Genomic DNA, 24,986 nt, shown 5'->3' on the forward strand with positions numbered 1-24,986 from the left:
AGAGTCCTGGGGCATCCCACTACCCACTTCCCTCCATGTAGATGCAGTTCCATTGAGGACCACGCACTGAGTATGGCCAGTCAGCCAGCTACGAATCCATCTGGTGGTGATGCTGTCTAACCCACATTTTTCTATCTTATCAAGTAAGTAGGCTGCGGTCTACTTTATCATTCTCATGTTAGGATGAATTGATCTTAATTATTTAATTCATTTCAGTGAATTGTGTTTTGCATCATTTTGGAGATCAACAGCCAAGCCTAACGATCATCACACATGCACGGGAAGCCCAGACTCTCAAGGACTGCTTCAGTCATAAAGTATCCATATATGGTTGGAAAGACTTTTGCTAAGAATAACAACAACAATATATGAGGTTTAGGGCCAGAATAAATATAAAGGGTACAAAATAATAAATCAGTAAAGATGGTGGCGTTCCAGAATAACAAGGGAACTTTCGCCTTATTTTAGGAATTCTAATATTTTCCCGATTCGCCTCTTCCTTATTTCAGCGTAGGAAAAATTGATCCATGTCCTTGTCACTTCTTTTTTTTTTATTGAAAATTTTTAGAAGTTTTTACAAAAAAAAAAAAAACAACAAAAAAACAAAACAACCCTCACCCAACCCCTCCCAAACCACCCCCTCCATCCCCCCTGAGCTTCCCAGAGCTGAATATAGGCTTAATTAAAATTTTAAAAATCCTAAAAAAAGTTAAACAACTTATAAAATAATTAACAATAAGATATATATAACAAAAAAAACAGGCATTAAAAAGAAAAAGTGCTTAAAAAAGAAGAAAAAAGAAAGAAGAAAAGAGATAAAAAAAGAAAAAAGAGAAAAAATACAATCTATAAAATATCAAAGTTTATATACAAGTTATAAAAAGGCTAAATGGTATTTTTTTATATCCAATTTGTTTACCCTCTTTCTAAAAATTCTTTGAATATTCCACCATATCTTAATCCAAAAAGCTTTTATATTTTTACACGACCACCAAATATGATAATAAGTGGTGTCCAGGCAACCACATCTCCAACCTTTAGGCTGTAAGTCAGGATACATAAGAGACATTTTTTGTGGATCAAGGTGCCATCTATAAAACATTTTATAAAAATTCTCCCTTAAGTTCTGGGCTTGTGTAAATTTGACATTCCTCACCCAGATAGTTTCCCAGGTATCCAGTAGAACTGGTTCACCAAAATTTTGTGCCCATTTAATCATACAGTCTTTAATTAGTTCTGATTCTGAATCCAGTTCCACTAGAACCTCGTAAATCCTCTTAATGTGTGTTCGTCTTTGATCTGCCATAAAGAAGAGGGAATTAAGCTATTTTCCAAAGCACCTGAAGGCAGGACAAGAAGCAACGGGTGGAAACTAATCAAGGAGAGAAGCAACCTAGAACTAAGGAGAAACTTCCTGACAGTGAGAACCATTAATCAGTGGAACAGCTTGCCTCCAGAAGCAGTAAATGCTCCAACACTGGAAGTTTTTAAGAAGAGACTGGACAGCCATTTGTCCGAAATGGTGTAGGGTTTCCTGACCGAGCAGGGGGTTGGACTAGATGACCTCCAAGGTCCCTTCCAACTTTACTATTACTACTACTATTATTATTATTATTATTATTATTATTATTATTATTATTATTATTATTATTATTATCTTTTACTTGTTTAAAAAGATTTTCATCTTCTCTAAGCAAGCCCATATTATGATCCATCTTCCATCTATCCACTATTTGTCTATATTGAAACCATGAATAGGTAATATTTTCATGTAATAAATCTTCCAAAGATTTTAACTGCCAGTTTTGGCCATCCCATCTAAGTAATTGTGCATAAGAAACCCTATCCATTTTAACTCCTCTCCTTATCCCCTCTATCGCATGCCAAGGTATAGCCCATAATGGTATTTTAAAATCACTTTTATAATATTTCCTCCAAACCCGAAGTAGAGAAATCCTTATAATATGAGATTTAAAAACCCAATCCACTTTTTTATTAAAAATTAAATAGGCATGCCATCCAAAAAGTAAATCCCAACCCTCCAGATGGAGTATTTCTACATTTGTTAAATTTACCCAATCACTAATTAATGTTAAAACCACAGCATCATAATATAATTTCAAATTCGGTACCTTGAGTCCACCTCTCTCACGGAAATCTTGCATAATTTTAAGCTTTACCCTTGGTTTTTTCCCTGCCCAAATATATTTATAAGACATTCATTTTAATCACTGCAATTCTTCCCATAAGAGATAACTGTAACTTCTCCCAATTCTTCAAGTCTTTCTGTACCCTGACCCACAGCCTTTCATAATTATTCTTATACAATTTTACATTAGAAACAGATAAATTGACCCCCAAATATTTTATCTTATCAACAACTTCAAAATCAGTCAAATTAACCAAAATCTGCTTATCCCGATTAGTCATATTTTTAGATAATATTTTAGTCTTATTATTATTAATTTTAAAACCCGAGACCCGTCCATATTGATAAATCAGTTGTAGTAACTTTACTACAGAATAGGTAGGTTGAGACAAAGTAACCACCAAGTCATCTGCAAAAGCTCTTAACTTATATTCTTTTTTGTTAACTTCTATTCTTTTTATTTCCTGCGACTCTCGAATTTTAATCAACAAAATTTCCAATGTTAGCACCAAAAGCTTGTAATATTTTTTCTCCAAAATTCATCTCCTCAACTACTCTTAACATAAACTGCCAATTCAATTGATCAAAAGCTTTTTCAGCATCTAAAAATATCAGCCCTGCAGAGATTTGGTTATTCTTATCTAAATATTCTAATAAATTAATAATTTGTCTAGCATTATTTTTCATATACCTACCAGTTATAAAACCCGATTGATCCTTATGTATAAGCTGATGCATAACCCTCATAAGCCTATTAGCTAAAATTTTTGCAAAGATCTTATAATCTACATTTAAGAGAGATATAGGCCTATAATTCTTTGGTAAAGTAAGATCTTGATCCTCTTTTGGAATCAAGGATATAAAAGCACTGCGCCATGATGGAGGAATCTCTGAGCCCTGTAATATATTATTAAAAAGCTCACATAAAGGCTGAATCATCTCTTCTACTAAGGTTTTATAATAAATAGATGTCAAACCATCCGTACCCGGCGCTTTAGCTAATTTTAATTGCTTAATAACTGTCACAATTTCCTCATTGGTAATTAAACCATTAATTTCTTGTTTCTGATCTTCTGTTAGTTTAGGAAAATTAGCCTCACTTAGATAATTATTTATATCTAAAATTTGTACATTGGTACTCTTATATAATTTTTGATAATAATCTAAAAAAGATTTCTTAATCAACTCCTTCTGATAAACTAATTTACCATTATAATTTATTTTATCTATAATTCTCTGTCTCTGTTTCTTTCTTAATTGATAGGCCAACCATCTCCCTGGTTTATTAGCATTACAAAATGTATTTTGTTTCATAAACAATAAGTTAGTTGCGGTTTGATCAGCCATCAACATATTAAATTGTGTTTTTAGCAACTTTATAGATTCTTTAACCTTTTCATCTAAAGGATTTAGAATCAAAGACTTTTCTTTTAATTTAATCTCATCTTCCAGTTCCTTACGTTTCTGGATCTGCTTTTGTCTATGGACATTATTCATTTTTATCAAAATCCCACGCATGAAAGCTTTACCTGCATCCCAGACCATTGATATTGATGTTCCCTTATGCATATTTAGAGCAAAATAATCCTTTAAGTACTCCTTTAATTTTTGAACATTCCTTTCTTGTCTAAATAAGTTCTCATTCACCCTCCAGGATCTCCTCTCCTCTTTTTCATCAGCCATTTCCATCCAAACTGGACTATGATCCGTCAATGACCTAGGAAAAATTTTTACATTCTTTACCCTATTATATAAGTCAGTTGTAATCAAGAAGAAGTCAATTCTTGAAAAAGATTGATGTCTATCTGAGAAAAAGGTAAAGTCTCTCTCCTCTTGATTACGTTCACGCCAATAATCCCTCAGCTCCCAGTCCTCTTTCAGATCAAAAAAGGCTTTAGATAATTTGGCCTGTTTAAAAAAGGTAGAAGAACCTTTTTTGTCCCTTTGTGTATCTAAAACACCATTCCAGTCTCCCATTAATATCACAGATCTATAGTCCAGCGAAGTTATTTTCTGATGTAACAATCTATAAAATTGTTCCTGTTGCTGGTTTGGTGCGTACAGTCCCACTATAAGTATTTTCTTACTATATAAACCAAGTTCAATCATAACATATCTTCCTTGAGAATCTGATTCTACCAGACAAACTAGTAGACTTTGCTTAATGTAAATAACCACACCCCCTTTTTTCCCAGGGGCAGGAGATACAAAATGAGATCCCAGACGAGCATTAGCTAAATATTTTTGATCTTGGAGTAGAATATGAGTTTCCTGCAAGCAAATAATATCATTATTATGTTGCTTTAGGTAATAAAAATTTTTCTTTCTTTTCTGAGGGGAGTTAAGTCCGTTAACATTCCAGGTCAGGAACTTTGCCATCTCCCTTGACCAGGAGCCTGGAGAAGACTGCCTGAAGATCGTCCTTGTCACTTCTTGGATTAATTATTATAACGCTGTTTTCTTGATACTACCTTGAACAGCTTTCAGATGTTACATTACATTCTAAATGTAACAGTTAGGAGTTTGACTGACTCTATCAAAGAACTATATATATCACTACACTTAGTCCAGCTGCACTAGATGCCAATTCTCTTCTGGAAAAAAAAATGCCGTTAATGACTTTTAAAGCTCCAAACTGCTTCAACCTTAAAGTGAATCTGTTTCCCATCTGGATCTAACCCACCTATAACAGAGATTCTGCCCCACTAAAACCAGATTAGCATTCAGAAGAAAGTAGACTATCTTGTGTCCCATTTCATATATTTAGTTACTGTGTCTGTGGGTGTTTTTAAACTATTTACTTAAACTTTTTACTTTAAACTGTCTGGCTTCAGCTTTGAGATGGAAGGATGAATAATTCCTTTTTCCCTCTGACTTTTGTTGACTTTATTCAGATGATCTTTAAATAACTCTTCTGATACATGTTTTAAATTTATATGCTCTATTTTTTTAAAAAAAAAAGCTTACTGGTAGTTCTAGTTTGGAGTGCTTTTTATACTACAAGGTTTACATGAACATACAGAGGAAGGCAGAAATGGAATAACAACCAGCTGGCATTAGAGCAATAATAATAACAAAAGGGAAGGGGAACAGGAGAGGGAGAGGGTATAAAAATGGTATAAGAAACAGCCAGGAGCAGCATGGGAGACAAGCAGCTTAGGCGCTATGTACTTTCTGTAAGGTTGCCATGAAAATTTATCTACCTTTTCATATCATATTGTTGACTGGCTTTGCTATTATTTTAAAATAGACATATTTATAGGATCTTCCCTAATTTAAACTTTCTTAACTGAATTAAAACACTGTGGCATTATATGCAGATTTGTGAGGTTAATGTATACATTTTTATAGCTGCTATATAATAATATGAAAAATGTTTGGTTTAAAATGCATTGCAGATCATGTAAACTTGGGAAACTTGATTTGTATATGATTTTCATATTAAAATATGAATGAAACTATTTTTTTATCCCTTTCTAGTTAGTGGTGATTCTCAAACAAAAAATAATTGTACTCATTTTGCCTGCATATTCATTTGTTTACATATAAAGTTTAGATGTCTAAGCCCACCCTTATTTTAAAATACACATACTGTCAGAATCCAATTATATTTCATTTCTATCTACCTACTCTGATAAAAAACCAATTCTTACTCTACTCTGGATTCTGTCATACTACAAAAGGGGAGGAGGGTAAGCATGGGGGTTTTACGACTCTCACTTCCTTCCTTAACTACAAAGTGACCGTTTGTTGATTCTCTTCAAGAGAACTAACCATAACAATATGGCCATCACCTTTCATCTTACTCTCTCTGAAGTTCTCCCCTTTGCCGGCAGTGAGGAAAAGGGGTGGGAAATGCAACGTCTGGGATCTGGGAAAAGAGAGGATGACTGATCGTGCTGACAGAGCGGACTGACAGATTGAATCGCCTGGAAGAACTGTGGGGTGAGGGCTGCTTGGGAACACTTTAAAACATTGAATGGTGGGAGAGGATTCCCCAGATCCTGTCTAGCATGCCTGCAATCAGTTTCTCTTAATAAAAATCCCTGTTGGAAGAGACATTCCAAGAGTTCTGTCTTCTTAAGATGTAAATTGAGGTGGGTCCCTACACATACCATGCTTCAGTATTGTTCTTCTCCAGGCAGCTAACAAGAAAATACTACATTCACAAAATCAAATATCAAATTATTTAAAAACGGGCATAAAAGCAAAAACAAGAAAGTACAATTTTTAGAGAAAGGGAAAAAAACTTAGTCAGAATTTTAAAGTACTCCAATACTGTATAATAATAATAATAATGTCCTCCATCAAAAAGTTCATAAAGATGTCATCACATTAATGTCTCTGAGTAAAAGTATTCCAAAGATAGGACACCACATCTAAATAGATCTTATATCTATCATCAGGCTAAATTAAGAAATGAAGGCATTTGCTCAAAGAATTTAATGGCGATCCACCTGCATTCAGATCTTGGCTTTGAATTCTTGCATTCATGTAATGGGGCTTGGCTGATTTGAGAAACTAAACAAGATTGGATTTAGTTTATATTTGCATGGGAAATTACGGTACTAAGAAATCCCAAGATATAGATCAGACTAGAAAATAAACAAACAAAAATTCCATAAGAAAGGCTATGGCAAACCACTTTTGCACTGTTGCCAGGAAACTACAGGACTGTGACCATATAATCCCCAGCAGTTGAGCTCTATCTATTTGTTAGGAAGAGTGGAACTTGGGTCAGAAGCTCGAAACCTAATTTCAAAAAGTGAGAAATTGTGTTGTTTTAATAAACACTTTTCCATTTGAAAGTGGTTATTGCGCATTATTTCTGGTACTTCCATTTTGTTTAATATTTTCTTCTCCAGCCAAGAAGAAGAAGAAGAAGAAGAAGAAGAAGAAGAAGAAGAAGAAGAAGAAGAAGAAGAAGAAGAAGAAGAAGAAGAAGAAGAAGAAGAAGAAGAAGAAGAAGAAGAAGAAGAAGAAGTAGTAGTAGTAGTAGTAGTAGTAGTAGTTGGAAGGTACCTTGGAGGTCATCTAGTCCAACCCAGTGCTCAGGCAAAAAACCCTATACAGTACCATTTCAGACAAATGGCTGTCCAGTCTCTTCTTAAAAACTTCCAGTATTGGAGCATTCACAGCTTCTGGAGGCAAGTTGTTCCACTGATTAATTGTTCTGTCAGGAAATTTCTCCTTAGTTCTAGGTTGTTTCTCTCTTTGGTTAATTTCCATCCATTGCTTCTTGTCTTGCCTTCAGGTGCTTTGGAGAATAGCTAGACTCCCTCTTCTTTGTGGCAACCCTGAGATATTGGAACACTGCTATCATGTCCTCCCTCATCCTTCTCTTCATTAAACTAGATATACCCATTTTCAGCAACCATTCCTTATATGTTTTAGCCTCCAGTCCTCTAATCATCTTTGTTGCTCTTCTCTGCACTGTTTCTAGAGTCTCAACATCATTTTTACATTGTGGTGACCAAAACTGAATGCAGTATTCCAAGTGTAAACTTATCAAGGCATTGTAAAGTGGTATTAACACTTCACATGATCTTAGAGAAAGGTTTTTCCATTTTTGTGTGCTGCCTGCATTCCACAGATGGGGCTTTGCTTGTTTGTGCAGACCGGCTGCTGGCATGCCATGGCCCAGTACCAGTCCACGGACTGGAGGTTGGGGACCCCTGCTTTATAGTTCACAACTTTCTTGTAGTTGATTAAATCTGGGTAAGCAAATGCTTCCGTTGTTGAAAGCCATCCAGGTATTTTAATATAGATTTTCGCTTTTATTTTTTCCCATTCTAAAAGAAGTGCATTTCTTATAAAGTGGTTTTAAAAGTATCTATGTATTTTATTCTTCCCATACCACAGAAAGGCATGCCATCCAAGTTGTAGGTCATGCCCCTCTGGGTATAATAGTTTTTTTTAATCTCTAAGCATTATCCATTCTTTTAGCCATGTTAATATAGTTGCTTGGTATTATAGCATCCAGTCCGGCAGTCCAAGTCCTCTACTTTCTTTCGCTTCTTGTAACATTTTCAGTCTAATTCTAGCTTTTTCTCCTTGCCAGATAAAATTCAGTATTGTTGTATTTAGTTCATCAAAAAAGGTTTTTCCCATCTTATAGGTATCGTTTGAAATAAAAAGAGTATTTTGGTAAGATATTCATTTTCACTGTTGCTATTCTCCCTAGCATTGAAAGTTGTGAATTTTTCCATTTTTCCAGATCCAAATTTATTTGTTTTTAACAATCTTACATAGTTGTTTTCTTTTACTGTTGCACATCTTGCTGCTAAATAAATCCCCAAATATTTAACTTTTTTGACTATTTGAAGATTTGGGGGGTTTTTTTGCTGGTTGGTTTTTTTGTTTTTCTATTAAGTTTTTAGTTAGCATTTTAATCTTTTCTCTGTTTATTTTCAACCCTGCCACTTCTCCAAATTCTTCTATTTTCTCCATAAGTTTCTGGTGATGTCACGGCGACACAGGAGCAGGGGGAATGAGGCTCCATTCCCCATGCCCAATTTCTACTCGCTAGGGGGTCCAAAAGGACCGAATGTCACTCCGTAGAGGTGACTGGCCAAAGGGTGAAGCTTTGTAGATTGCAGGCCAGTGGTAGCTGACCTGCTTGATCCAAAGAAGCCCTCAGGACTGGCAGGAAGAAAGGCTGCCCGCACCCATGCTGCCAGCCAGAAACTGCTGATCATCAGAGACAACGAACACAAATAAGTGGAAAACAAAACAGGTGATCTGGTGAGACTACTTTCCTTAACTCTCTACAAGTGAAAATACCAGTTCTGGAAAAAGCTCCCAAAAGCAGCAAATCCCCAAGGGAAGGGGTGATTTTTCTTTTACTCCTCCCTCCTGAACTATAGGTGGCAGTTTAAGCTTCAGGGGAAATTAAAAATGACTTATAATAACATTGTGAAGATAATTGAGGCACAGAAGAAGGATATTTTGGGAAGCTTTTACATTTATAATTTTTTTTCTATTTTTTGTTTGGAAACCATTGGATTATAACTTTGTAAACTTTTTAAAGTTTGGCTGGAATGGACATCTAATGACATCTAGTGGCAAAATTAAGAACTACATTTAGCCTTGTATCTTCAACATTATCAAGCTATTATGACTGGAGCCTCAGAACTTGGCTAGATTCCCAGACACAGCTTACAGTTTAAACTCTTTAATGTCCTTGGAATCTATAGTCCTGGAGATTGTGGCTGGAAAAGATAAGAATCTTTTTGGGTTGCTATTCTTTACAGGATGGATTACTATTAAAAATAAAAGTTGTATTGAGGTCATCTGACATCTCTGGATTACAAATACAGCTTGACCTGTTATTTTTACAAGCTGTTTTGAGACAGAGTGAATAACAAGAAACTTCTACTAGCAGAACACTTTGGATTATAATTTTGACAGTATATTTTTTTCCTTTTTTCCCTTTTCTTTTTCTTTTTATTATTATTATTACTCTTTACCTCTCCTATTTGTTAGGAGCTTATTGGATTACAAATTTTGATTTACTTGGTGGATTACAAAGTATGACTAAAATATAAAGATGAGTATCCCAAATTTAAAGCTCCCTCCTCTGCTTCTGCAAGTACAGTTTATCAGAGATCAATTGATACAATCTCCAACAAGAAAAAGCTAATAATTTCCAGAAGGAAACACAAATGACACTACAAACAATCCAAGAAGCAATTGCTACTCACGGCAGTTACAATGAGAAATCATGAGGAGATGAAAAGTGATCTTGATAAAATGAATCAAAAAATTAATAACATGGACTCTCAATTTGAAACTTTTAAACAGATGGTCACAAAAAATCAACAAAGAATTAAAAAAGTAGAAGATAAATCAGCTGAGGTTGGCCAGAAATTAGAAAAGTTAAAAGATAAAAACCAGAAATTCATGCAAATAAATGGAGAATTAGAGGACTCAATAGCGGTCATGGAAATGGAAAAGGCTTCTTACTTCTTAAGATTTCAAAATATAATGGAAGACAAGGAAGAGGACCTTCTAGATCTGATAACAGAATTATTGGCAGATGCTTTAGAAATTGGGAAACAGGAAATGGAAGAAGAATTGGATCAGATCTATCGAGTCAATTCAAACTATGCTAGAAGAAAAAAAGTTCCTACAGAAGTACACGTTAAATTTCTTAAAAGATCCATAAGAGATGAGATTTTGAGAAGAGTAAGAGATGAATCTTTAAAATACAAAGAAAAAGAAATTGTAGTTCTCAAACAAATCCTAGGAGAATAAGAGAATCCCAGAGAAAATATCAATTTTTAACTAGAAAATTAATTGAAAAAGGAGTGAATTTCAGAAGGTTGATCCCTGAAGGGACCCAGATTGTTGGGGGCAATGTAAATATATATATACATTGCTTACTGGTGTACACCACTTAGAGAGTGCTTGCACTTAAAGTGGTATATAAGTCTCATAAATAAATAAATAAATAAATAAATAATTTATTGGGACACAAAAAGATACAGATTGGACACGCCATTTAAAGCAATGGAATTCTACGATAACCACAAAGTGTTTATGGAAGGAGGTGATTTTGAATATGGTACAACAATAGAAACAAAGAAACAGAAAGAGTCAGTCATAGAAGGAGCAGCTAAACCAAGAGAGGAAGAATAAATTAAAAATACATATACAGAAGAAGGGGCAAGACCAAGAGAACACAAACAGATAAGATCGACTAGAAGATTAAGACCTAGATATAATTGAAAGAGATGGAGAAGGAAAGTGGGATCCTGTCAATGAATATAAATGGACTGAATTCCCCCTCAAAAAGGAAAAAACTTTTTACACGACTACAAAAAATAAAAATAGATATAATTTGCCTCCAAGAAACATATATTAAGAGACAACACCATAAATTGTTAGAACATCTGAAAATTGGTAAACTCCATTTTGCATTAGCACAACAAAAGAAAAGAGGAATGGCCTATATATTAAAGAAACGATGCGGATAAAGAGGGAAGAATATTAATGGTGGAAATAATGATGGAACAAAAACAGATACTGATGGTAGCAATATATGCACCAAATGATAAACAAGAACAATTTTATCAAAAACTATATAAAAATATTAGAATTGGACTATTGGATTTTTTGTATAATGGGAGACTTCAGTGCAATAATAGATAGAACTTTGGACTATAAAAGCACTAAACAAGGGAAGTGTCATGCCTCCGTCTGAGCCTGAATCTCTGGAGGAAAATGAACTGGAACGGGACCCTATGGAGGCCGAGGGAGAGGTATCTGTGGCTTCAGAGGAATGTGGGGAAGAGCAGGCCAAGGCAGGCCAGGGCCCTTCCAGGAATGGAACAGGAGGAACAGGGGAGGCAGAGTTCAGGCGATGAGCAATGCTCAGCAATGCCCCCACCTGATCTTAGAGCATGGAGAGTGGAGAGAAGAAGGTAACAATGCAGGCAGGCTCAATTACTCGGGAGGAGAGCATCCCGTCCTTCTCTACAAAGAACACCTGGATATTGAGATTTAAGAAGATGCTGTGGGGAGAGGCATTTGTTGGGAACAAACACTGATTCTTGGAGTATTGTGTATTGTTGCTGATCTCTTGTTCTGTGACTTCTGTTTGGAAACCTGGAAACTCGAATTATTGGATTGATTGACCACGTTACTTGAATGTTTAAAGACCTCGGACTGTATTTCGGATTCTCTCTTTTGAAAACTGCTCAGGCAAGCTAGGATTCAAACAGACTCATTAAGTTTATGTTTTTTTATTGCTGATCACCAGTTTATAAGGATCTCATGAGACTGTTTGCCTTCCCTTGGGAAATTGCAAATAGAGGTCTAAGGGTCTGTTTTCAAATGTTTCCAGCCTGAAAGGACTCTAAGATGAAATGTATTTTAAACAACCTGACCCCCCAATCAAGGTCTACTCTTCTTCAGCCAGTGGTTCCACTATAATTGCATTTGTTTGACTAACATTGCATATTTTGACTTGACTGTCTGATGTAAAAAATTTGTTATATATTTTGGTAAACCAATTACCTATCAAATTATCACCAAAATTTCCATTTCTTTGTATTTTAAAACAAGATATCATTGTCTTGAAACAAAATCAATATTTATTTGGGCAATTAAGCAATTAAAGGTTGGTAAGGCTCCAGGTACTGATGGATTAACAGCAATTTATTATAAAATGCTATTTGAAGAAATGATAGAACCATTGAAGGATCTTTTTAATAATATTCTGCTGGGAGCAGATGTACCTTCATCTTGGAGAAGGGCTTTTATATCACTAATTCCAAAGGAGGATCAAGACTTAAGTCAGCACAAAAATTATAGGCCTATATCTCTTCTGAATACAGATTATAAGATTTTTTCAAAAATATTGGCAAATAGATTAATGCGAGTTTTGAAGCAATTGATCCATAGTGATCAATCTGGATTTATAATTGGAAGATATATGAAATACAATGTAAGACAAATTGTTAATCTAATTGAGTATTTGGACAAGAATAATCAAATCCCTGCGGCTTTGATATTTTTAGATGCTGAAAAAGCTTTTGATCAATTAGATTGGCAATTTTTATTGAAAATAGTAGAGGAAATGAATTTTGGGGATACATTTTTGTGTGCTCTTAAGGCTATATATCAACAACAATCTGCACAAATTATAATTAATGGGGGATTAACAGAAGATTTAAAATTGAAAAGGGTACAAGACAGGGATGTCCTCTATCCCCATTGTTATTTGTTTTAACAATGGAGATTTTACTTATTAAAATTCGGGAGTCACCTAGAATAAAGGGTATAAAAATAAATAAGAATGATTATAGGTTGAGAGCTTTTGCTGATGATTTGGTTGTTACATTATCTCAACCGACAGATTCAGTTAGGGATTTGGTTGAAATTTTAATTCAGTATGGGAAGGTTTTTGGTTTTAAGGTAAATAATAATAAGACTAAAATGTTAACAAAAAATATGTCTATGAAGGAAAAGGATGTTTTGATTAAATTAACAGGTTTTGATATAGTGAGAAAGGTTAAATATTTAGGAGTATATATTACAGCTTCTAATGTTAAATTGTATAAAAATAATTATGAGACATTATGGGCAAAAGTGCAAAAGGATTTAAATGACTGGAAAAAATTACAATTATCTTTGTTGGGGAGAATTTGAGCAGTTAAAATGAATATACTTCCAAAGTTTCTTTTCTTATTTCAAATGATACCTATTTTGAAAAAAGATGCTAATTTGGAGGAATGGCAGAAGGGGATTAATAAGTTCATTTGGGCAGGGAAAAAGCCAAGAGTCAAATTTAAGATCATACAAGATATACGGGAAAGAGGAGGACTTAAGGCGCCTAATTTAAAATTGTACTATGGCTTTAACCTTCATTAGTGATTGGCTTAACTTAACAAATAAAAATATCCTTTCTCTTGAGGGATGGGATTTGTTGTATGGATGGCACGCTTATTTAATTTATGATAAAAAAGTAGATCAGGTTTTTAAAACCCATATTTTGAGAAGTGCCTTGTTGCGTGTCTGGAAGAAGTATTATTATAGGTTAAATTATAAAATCCCAATTTGGGGGATTCCTGGACATGTGATAGAGGGAGTATCTAGGGGAGTGAATTTGGATAAGATTTCTTATAAGGAATTACTTAGTGTGGTTGGGCAGGATTGGCAATTAAAGTCTTTAACTGAGTTGAAGCAAGAAAATATTGTATACTCTTGGTTTCATTATAATCAATTGTTAGTGAGATGGAGTTTAGATCAAAAGGCTGGTATTACTTTAGAGGATGTGAATTTGGTAAAACAGATTAAAGACCAAAGTCGAACACATATAAAGAGAATTTATAATGCTTTAATAGAATTGGATTCTGAAACGGAGTTAGTTAAAGATTATATGGTTAAATGGGCTCAAAATATTCAAGAGCCGATTTTATTGGATACATGGGAGACAATTTGGGTTAGAAATGTAAAATTTACTCATGCGCAAAATTTAAGAGAAAATTTTTATAAAATGTTTTATAGATGGCATTTGGATCCTCAAAAGTTATCCCGCATGCATCCGAATTTACAGCCTAAATGTTGGAGATGTAGAAGTTTAGATGTAACCTATTTTCACATTTGGTGGACTTGTAGAAATATAAAAGCTTTTTGGATTAAGATCTGGTGGAATATTCAAAAGGTTTTTAAGAGAAAGATAAAGCTTACTCCGCAATTATTTTTGTTGGGTATTATTGTAGATTTTGATGTTAAAGAAATTAGTTTGATGTTGAATCTTATAACAGCTGCAAGACTATTGGTGGGGCAATATTGGAAGAAAAACTCACTGCCTACCTTGGAAGAATGGATACTTAAGGTGTCTAATTTAGCAGAAATGGCGAAAATCTCTACCTACTTGAAGGATCAATCACAAGAAAAATATATTATGGTTTGGAGAAGATGGATTGATTACATTCAAAAGAAATATGAAACTGAAAAGTATTATTTTGCATATGAGTAGATTTTAGAAAATTATTAATAGTTTTAATTATATTATTATTTTTGTTTTTAATTTGTTAATATTTGCTTTGAAAAGAATTAAAGTGTGTTATTGTTTTGATTGATAGTATAGTTGGTTAATGTTAGTTAGATTATGTTTGTTTATTCGTTACCCTGTAACCAGCTCTGGGAAGTTGGGGAGGGGTGGGATTGGGTGGGAGGGGTTTATATTGTAATTTGTAAAACTTTTAATAAAAAAAGAAACAAAATCAATATTGTTTCAATTTACTCAACATACGAATCCAAAGATAATGCGTGAAAAATAAAGATCCATTCTTCTGATTATTTTATTTCAGATTTGACAAACAAAATGGTTTTAGGGAAAGAAAGAAAAAAAATACCTTAATAGATTAATATTAAATACAGAATTCATTTAATCACTTAAAAGAATAGAAAATGCATTAACCTATCATGAATATGTACAGCTTTGCTCCGTTAGTTATGCAAAATTATCTAGTTGTATTCATCTAGAAATATATTACATTACATATTCAAAAAACAGCTACCTATCTCTGATAATTTTTGAAACAATGTAAAAAATGAAGACCAGCATTATAACAAACCTGAATGCACATGGACCATTCATTTATACCTATTAAAATATAAAGAAAAATCTTCATCAGGGTCCAGTCCAAGCCGGGAATAAAAAAAATGGAGACTGCTTTATAAAGGTTGTAGTTTATTGAAGAGCAGAGCCAGACAGAAATGTGGCTCTGGGAAAGCTGACCACATGTAGCTGGGAGTTGTGGGTTTTTATACCTTCTTGGGCTTTTGTGTTTGAACTTGTTTCCTGTTCCTGTGGCATGAACTTTGACCTGAGGTTCAGTGTACCTTTCTGGTATTCTGATGGTGGTGGGTTAATCCTATTATGTCCTAAAGGTCATATCCTGCTTCCCTGAGGCTATGGCTGATAGCTATGTCCTATTTGTATTGGATTTTTTTGGGTGAAGGTTTGTTGATTCTAGGGATCTTTGTCTTTCTAATCCCATCAGTTCTAAGCTTTCTAGTGCCAGTCTTTCTGAAAGGATTATCAAATCTGCATTTCTAAAAGCTGGCTTGCTTGGTTTCTGCTTCGGGGAGGGAGACTTGGGGCTGTCTTTGCCTACGATTTTTCATGTCAATGCTGTAAACATTGGATGTTCCTGCTCTGACAACTGATGAAAATGCAGCCATTTTTCTCTTTTCCTTTAACATGCTTTTTCTGGTATTTAGAAATCAGGTGCAGAAGGGGGGGTTGGGATGGAAGCTTGAGCTCAGCTAGCCAAGGACAAGCTGACAACATTTTGCCAGGCTGAGGAGCTAGGGAGAAAGCCTGCGTTTTAGGCTAATTGGAGAATGGGATTTATGACAGCTTATTGGGGATGGGAATTGTACTTTGTTACTTTGTATCTGGGGGAAGGGAATTTAGTTTTTGGGTTCAACTATGTAGTGTCGATACTTTATTTCCTGAATAAAATATTCTTTGAGGAAGAATTTTGCCTTGAAGTTCTTTTGATGGGTTTCATCTATCAGAACCATATCTTTCTACCTTAACCACCTGACTCCAGTCACCTTCCCTAAGTCAGGGGATAGGCTGACAATGATTCAGGGAAGATCTCAGCATGGAGAAGAAAGAAGTATCTGTAACCAGCACCCCGGCCATGACTACTGCCTCAGTGGAGGGAGCACAAGCCAGCAGAGAAAGAAACGTTTGATGCCTTAAAGCAGGGAGCAAGACCAAAGACATAAGAGCTGATCTGGTCATTGGAGTGGACCCTGCCCTCAAGACTCCAAGCACCTCGAGGCAACCCTGCCAAAGGCAAGTTTTTCGAAAGAGTCCGAAGCCAACTTACAAGCAGGAGCCTCTCAAGAATAGCATTCCATGGACCGTCGGAGACCCAAGAGATTGGTAACCACTAAGGACTCTGGAGAATGGAAGTACCTGTCTGCAGTCCGTAGCCAATTGGTGGAGACGTTGGTGGAGAGATTCGAGAGGCTAGAGGCAAGGAGTGGGGAGCAACTTTCTCACTCTTCACATGCAAGTGAACACGATGATCGGCAGAAACGATGCCAATCTGTGCCTAAGAGAAGCCCCAGCCCCACCAATGGAATATAGGTGGCTTCCCCATCTTCAAAACCACCAGCATTAACCTCCAGCCCAATGAGAAAGGAGAGCCCGGCCATCACTTTGAACATAGCAGTCTGAGACGTCATCACTCCTCCAGGACTCCAGAGCACTGCTTATGACACAAGAGCCCCAGCCAGTGGAGAAACACTGGTTGGCGTTGATCATCATGATTCCTTGACAGGCACTGCCACTGCGATGGCTCCAGGCAGCAGGGTTACGATGACAGCCCTGACAAATGGCCCTACTACTGAAGCCCGAGCCACCACTGGGGCAGCTGAAGTCTGGATCATCACAGGTACCATGAGAACCCTGACCATCACTACTATCAGTCACACAGCCCTGTGCATCATGCCGGTGCCACCCAATCCCGAAGCCTATGCAGGGAGGATACCTAGATGTGCGCATACAACCGCTGTGCAACCTGTTGTCCGGACAGCAACAGGTTGGGGCAACACAACTGTTTGGAGCCCTGCAGCAACTGGAGATGCCGCAGACATCGCTGGGAGGTCAACAACTGGTGGGAACACAGCAGCAGTGGGGATCGCAACAGCCCCTGAATGTGCAACAAACGCAGGGGGGTCTGCAGCAATTGGGGATGCTGCAGCCACCATTGGGAGGCCAACAACCACTGGGAATGCAGCCACAATGGGGACAGCATGATGTGCCACCCCTTAGAGCAAATTTTGACGGCAATCAGGAGAAGCTGATCTTCTTCCTTAATCAAGTACATTCCCATTTGAATCATTCCCACCCAAATCTAGCTGCTACGGTTGACGTGGTCACGGCCAATTTGGAAGCATCTGAGTGGCTAAACAATCTGTACAATGAGCAAGCATCTGAACTGGGGAATCTCCATCTGTTCCTCCTTGGATTAAGAGCAAGGTTCGAGGACCCATACATAGTCCTCAAAGTGGAGAACTAATTCACAAGATAAAGCAAGAGGGTAGACTTGCATTGGAATACGTACAAGAGTCTCGCAAGGCAGCAGGTCAGATAGAAAGGTGGCCTGAGCTGTTCCTAGTACATTACTTCAAGGAGGGGCTAGATGATGACCTTTCCCAGGCCTGTGCCTATCAGGCTGTCCCTAATCAATTGCAGGAGTGGTATCAGGCAGCAGTAAGGTTGGACGTCAAGCTTGCACGCTAGAAGAAGCCACCACCTCAGGAAACCAGAGCAGACCAGCCATCATGGAATCCCTCAAGCCACCTGCCACTCCACCAATCAACTGCTTCAGATGTGGACAACAGAGGCACAGAGTGGCGAATTGCCCAATCTCATATCCCCAACAGGGAAGAGATCGGGACCACCGGCGAGGAAGAAACCAGCCCAACAGCCAGCGAAAGAAAAATCAAACTGGATCACACAAGAACCTGTTTCCCATTGCCCATGCAGGAGAATACCAAGGCCCAAGCTGGACCTGCTACCAGTCTGCCCTCCTACGACAGTGACAATGAAGGGGAGAACAACCTGATGGTGAATTGAACCATTCCATCTTTTTCTCTCGCTGCCAAACTCATAGTCCCTAAAATGGGTATACAAGTGGATTTGAAAGTACTAGTAGACTCAGGATGTTCCCGGTGTGTTATCAGCTTGCCACTTGCTCTATATGGGCAAGATTGCTTTCCAAGCCAATGAGATTTGAACAAGCAGATGGCTCTTTAATGGGAGGAACTTTAGTCACACAACTGACAGAGCCTATACACTTAGAAATAGGTGAACATTGGGAGTTCATTCATTTCATGGTGGCTCCGAAGTTGATTGAGGCTGTGATTTTAGGTCTAGTCTGATTAGACAAATGGAAACCTTTCATTTGGTGGGAAAAGGGAATGAGGACTGTGAGATTACCCATAGGGCCTAAACCCCCTGTCAGAATCCAATTATATTTCATTTCTAGTTATCAACTATGGAAAACCCCATTTCTGCCCTCTCTGGATTCTGTCATACTACAAAGAGGAAGGGGGATGAGCAAAGAGATTTTATGGTTCTCACTTCCTTCATTAAAACTTCAAAGGGACTGAATGTGGATTCTCACCAAGAGGACTTGGTCATAACTTTCATCTACTACTCTCTGAAGTCTCCCTTTGGCCGGCGGTAAGGGAAAAGGAGGGGGAACAATGCAGCGCCTGGAGTCTGGGAAAAGAGAGGAGGATCATCGCCCGGAAGAACTGTGAGGTGGGGGAGGGCTGTTTGAAAACACTTAAAACATTGAAGGGTGGGAGAGAATTCCTCAGATCCTGTCTAGCACGCCTACAATCATTTTATTTTAATAAATATGCCTGTTGGAAAAGATATTCCAAGAGTTCTATATTCTTAAGATGTAAAGTGAGGTGGATCCTTACATTAGACAGGATCTGCAAAAATAGTCCACCTGGAAAGGAAAACCTTGCCGGGGGACTTTGCAAAAAATACCATGTCCGACGATGGAGCAGGGAAGGGAGAAAGCCCCCCCAGAGAGGGAACCGCTGCACTGACTGAAAACCTGCCAGTTGTCGGGATCTGAGAAGCCAGATTCCTCAGGAGAAGAGGTGGTGAAGACGCGCAACCACAAACCTTGGTGGTCAATGGGCGTCAGAGCGGTTTTAAAGAAACTGCGAGCCACCCACCTATATGCCAAACTATCGAAATGCGAATTCCACCAGGAAAGGATAGACTACCTAGGTTATTGCATATCCCCACAGGGCATTGAAATGGACCCAGAAAAGGTCAGAGCAGTATTAGAATGGGCAATACCTCACACAAGAAAGCAACTACAAAGTTTCCTGGGCTTCACAAACTTTTACTGCCAATTCATCCCCTCATTTGCCCAGATAGCCCTGCCCCTCACAAACTTACCAAAAATGAAGAGAGCATCCTCAGTAAAACCTAGCCAGCCACTAAAATGGACAATGGAACGCCAAGCGGCGTTTGAGAGATTAGAGAGACTTTTTTCTGCCGAACCAGTACTGAGACACCCAGACATGGACAAGCCCTTCGTAATGCAGGCGGATGCAAGTGATGTGGTAGTGGGGGCTGTACTATTACAAGAAAACGATGAGGGGGTATTGCAACCCTGTGCATATACATCCAAGAAAGTCACCAAAATGGAACAGCGCTGGCCCATGTGGGAGAAAGAGGCATACGGGATACGTTTGCGCCAGTTCCTTGAAGGCAACAAAATCCCTTTCCAGGTGTGGACAGACCACAAAAATTTGGAAGCCTTGAAAACACCCAGGAAGCTCAACCCCAAGCAAGCCCACTGGTCCCAGCATTTTCACCAATTCCACTTTACGCTCAAGCATTTGCCGGGGGGAAAGAACTTCCTGGCAGATGCACTGTCTCGCATGCCCCAATATAACAGCAGGTGAGCCACCGACTCTAAACCGATGATGGTAGAATCACAACTGGCAGCGCCAGTAACCACCAGAGCCCAAGCTAAATTAAAACCACAGCTGGGCAGCCAAATCGGAATTGAATTCCAGAAAAGTTTGGAAACAGATGAATGGTTCCAGAAAAATAAACACGTGAGCACAATGAAAGACGGGCTGCCTTGGGTGGGGGAAAAGTTATATATACCAACAACCCAAAGAGTCACATTCATGTAGCTTTGCCACGACACAAAATCAGCAGGGCATTTTGGATTTGTAAAAACATTACACTTAATTAAATGGCAATTTTGGTGGCCATCCATGAAAAAGGACATAGAAAGTTACGTGGCCAGTTGCCAAAAGTGTGCAACTGCAAAGAGGTTGCAAGGGAAATCGCCCAGACTGTTACAAACAGTGGCAAATCCCTCAGCCCCCTGAGGGAAATAGCCATGGATTTTATAGTGGAATTACCAGAAAGCAATGGGAATACTGTTATCTGGACGGTCACGGACTTGTTTTCCAAACAGGTGCACTTTATCCCTTGCCAAAAGATTCCCACCACAAAAGCCTTAGCGAAACTTTTCGTCCAGCATATTTACAGATTGCATGGGGCACCCCAATGCATCATCTCTGATAGGGGAGTGCAATTTATATCTGCATTTTGGAAGGAATTCTTATCCCTCTCAGGGACTGACAACTAGCCATCATCCACAGGGAATGGAGAAGCAGAACATTCTAACTCAGTACTTGAGCAATATTTAAGATGCTTTCTTAATTTCCAACAGTCTGATTGGACGGACCTACTCCCCTTCACAGAGGTGGCCTACAATAATGCAGTCCACTCCAGCACAGGTTACACTCCTTTTCAAATAGCTACTGGTCAAAATTTCAACCCCATGCCATATCTAACCCCAAATGAACTGGCAATCCCATCACTGAAAGAATGGATGGAACAATTACAAAATACCTGGCCAATAGTTAGAAAAGCACTAGATGAAGCTAGGCAGGCATACTGTACAAAGCACAAGCCGATAAAAAAAGGGTTGAACCTACACCATTCATTATAGGAGAAATGGTGTACAAAATACCTAAAATCCCTACAACCCTGTAAAAAACTTGGACCGAAATATATAGGGCCTTTTCCAATTAAAAGAATCATAAACCCAGTAACAGTAGAATTAGAATTACCTAAAAATCTCAGGCAAATAAACCCAATTTTTCATTGCAGTTTGCTGAAAAGAGAGCATCAGTCACCTTTACGGCCAAAAATCCCCCCCCCACCACCTCCAGTCATGGTGGAAGGTGAACAACACTTCGAGATAAAGGAAATCCTAGGGGGATGAGCAAAGGGGTTTTATGGCTCTCACTTCCTTCATTAAAACTTCAAAGGAACTGAATGTGGATTCTCACCAAGAGGACTGACCATAACAATATGGCCATAACCTTTCATCTACTACTCTCTGAAGTCTCTCTTTGGCCAGCAGTAAGGGAAAAGGAGGGGGAACAATGCAGCGCCTGGAGTCTGGGAAAAGAGAGGAGGATCGTCGCCCGAAAGAACTGTGGGGTGGGGGGGCTGCTTGAAAACACTTAAAACATTGAAGGGTGGGAGAGAATTCCTCAGATCCTGTCTAGCATGCCTACAATCATTTTATCTTAATAAATATGCCTGTTGGAAAAGATATTCCAAGAGTTCTGTATTCTGAAGATGTAAAGTGAGATGGGTCCTTACATCCCTTCTTGATTCAGCTGACATTACTGGAGGGTATAGGCCAGCGGTTCTCAACCTGTGGGTGGTGACCCCATTTGGGGTCGAACGACCATTTCACGGGGGTCGCCAAACAACGCAGTCCGCCATTTTTTCCCCTTTTCCTTAGCTGTGCTACTCCCTTTTATTCTATTGCTGCAAGTTGTCTGCAGCAAAGGCGAGCTGTCTGGAAGTTTCCACCCCTCCCTGCTGAGCAACTACTAAAAATGTAAGTAAAAGAGGGCCAGGGGTGGGAGGTAGGAGGCCGGCGGGCGCAGGGAGGGTTGCTGGTGCACGTGGGGCCCGGCGGGTGCCTTACTTCTCTTGGGCTGGGCCAGCTGTGGGGCCCCCGGTGTTATTTAAAGAGAAAAGGGGCATGTTGCTTCATCTCTGCATAAACTATAAAGAGTTAAACGCTGTAAGCATAGAGAACAAGTGCCCCCTCCCCCTCCTGAAGGTCCTACTAACCCATCTAGCAAAGGGGAGCATCTTCACTAAATTGGACCTAAGAGAGGCATATTACTGAGTAAGAATAAGAAAAGGAGATGAATGGAAGATTTCTTTTAACTGTCACATGGGGAGCTATCAATTCAAAGTTATGGCATTTGGACTACAGGGGGCTCCAGCTGTCTTCATCCAACTGATCAGCCAGATGCTACATGATCATTTGTACAAGGAGGTTTTGGTGTATCTTGATGATATCCTGATATACAGCACGAATATGGCTGACTACATGAAGCTAGTGCAAGAAGTGTTAAAGAAATTGTTGAATGCTAAACTATATGTTAAACTATCAAAGTGTGAATTCCATCAGACCCAACTGGATTATCTAGGCTACAGAATTTCCAGTGAAGGCATTGAAATGGATCCTGGTAAAGTGAGAGCCGTAATTGAATGGCAACCCCCAAACACTTGCAAGCAGCTTCAATGCTTTCTGGGGTTCGCCAACTTTTACCATCAATTCATCTCCTCATTTGCTGAAATTGCTTTACCCCTCACAGACTTGTTAAAAACTGGCAAATATGGGGGAAATCCATGACCAGGCCAGCCGCTGACATGAACTATGAACTGTCAAACTGCTTTCAAAAACCTGAAAATACTATTTGTGGTCGAGCTGATCCTAAAGCATCCCTGCCCAGGGAAGCCCTTTGTGATTCAAGCCGATGCCAGTGACATGGCCATCAGACCTGTACTGTTGTAAAAGAACCATGAGAGGGGTCCTACAGCCCTGTGCCTACACCTTGAAAAAGTTCACTGATTGTGAGAGAAGGTGGGCAGTGTGGGAGAATGAAGCCTTTGCAATTCGATGGGCTCTATTAAACTGGCAGCACTACCTGGAAGGGAGCAAGATGCCTTTTGAAGTATGATCACAAAAACCTAGAGGCACTGAAAACTCCCCACAAGCTGTCCCCAAAGCAAGTACGGTGGGTGCAATATTTTAACTGATTTAACTTCACCCTGAAGTACATACCGGGAGGGAAAAACTTTTTAGCTGACACTTTATCCAGATTGCCTCAATACAAGAGCCAGTGTGAAGAGGTTAATGAAGCAATGATTTCTATACCGCAAGCTGCTACTCAACTAACACCATGAAGAGCCCCATCTTTGAGAGTCCCAAACCCCAATGACCCTGGGACGATCGATGGTTCAAAGACAATCAAACCTCCTTGACGTGCAGGGACAGATTGACTTACAAAGCGGGGAAATTGTATTTACCCAAAACCCTCTGCCTCAACGCTCTCAAGCATGGTCATGATGTGAAACAAGCTGGACACTTTGGCTATTTGAAAACACTGCATCTAGTTCATCGACAATTTTGTTGGCCATGTTTGAAATGGGATGTAGAGAACTACGTCAAGAGCTGTGCTATATGTGCCACCATGAAAATAATTCCAAGAAAACCTCCTGGACTATTACAACCAGTTGCGAACCCTTCCCAGCTGTGGAAAGAAATTGCTATGGATTTTATGGTGGAATTACATGAAAATAGGGGGAATATGGTGATTTGGACTGTGATAGATCTATTTTCAAAGCAGGCTCATTTCATTGCCTGCAAAGGACTCCCATCAGCTCAGAGACTAAGCAAGAAGCATGAAGCATATTTACAGGCTGCATGGCATGCCAAAGTGGATAATCTCAGACCGAGGGGTGCAATTTACAACCAAGTTCTGGAGGAGTTTCCTCAAGTTAATTGGCTCATTGCAAGGACTGTCATCGGCTTTTCACCCATCTACGAATGGGGTGGCTGAAAATGTGAACTCAATGGTGGAGCAGTACCTCAGATGCTATGTGGATTATGAGCAAATGAACTGGACTGACCTCCTCCCTTTTGCAGAGGTGACCTACTATAACTCTGTTGCAGCAGCACCAGTTTTACGCCTTTTAAAGTTGCCACAAGAAAACAGTTCAACCCAATACCCAAATATCCTCAGGGACCTTCTGCTTCCCAAATGCTTGACCAGTGGGTGAAGGGTTGGGAGGAGGTTTGGGACAAAATGAAAATTGCTCTGAAAAAGGCTTCTGAGACATATAAAAACAAGCAGATAAAAAGAGGGCTCCCCAAAGATCATTCCAGATTGGGGAAAAAGTTTAGTTATCCACAAAATATTTATGACTTAAGTTGCCTAGTAAGAAGTTGGGACCGAAGTACCTAGGTCCTTTCCCCATCATAAGAATCATTAACCCAGTCACGGTGGAGTTAAAGCTTCCCAGACTCTTTTTTTTATTATTAAAAAGTTTTTATTTTCCATTTATTCATACAAAATAAAGTAAATTCCTAACCATTGGTACTGCCTGCCCATTCCCCCCAGGCTGCACCCACCCTCTCTAATCCTTCCCTACTTCCCTCCTCTTTCTCTCCTCCCCTCCTACTCTCTTCCCCTCCCCTTCTCCTCTAACCATCCTACTTCCTCCCTATTCCTTCCTCCCCTCTCATCCCTCTCACACACATGAATGCAGCATAGGGGAAATGCCCAAGCATTTACCATGACTATATTATCATTACCCACCCACTCACCCACCCACCCACCCTCAACCCTCCCCCCTCGCTTCCCAGAGCAGAGTACAGGGTTATTAATAAGAAAGTTAACAATAATAAAAAAGAAAAGAAGAAAGAAA

Source organism: Crotalus tigris, unplaced genomic scaffold (assembly GCF_016545835.1).
Source record: "Crotalus tigris isolate CLP2741 ecotype Arizona unplaced genomic scaffold, ASM1654583v1 scf7180000024408.747909, whole genome shotgun sequence".
Lineage (NCBI taxonomy): Eukaryota > Metazoa > Chordata > Lepidosauria > Squamata > Viperidae > Crotalus > Crotalus tigris.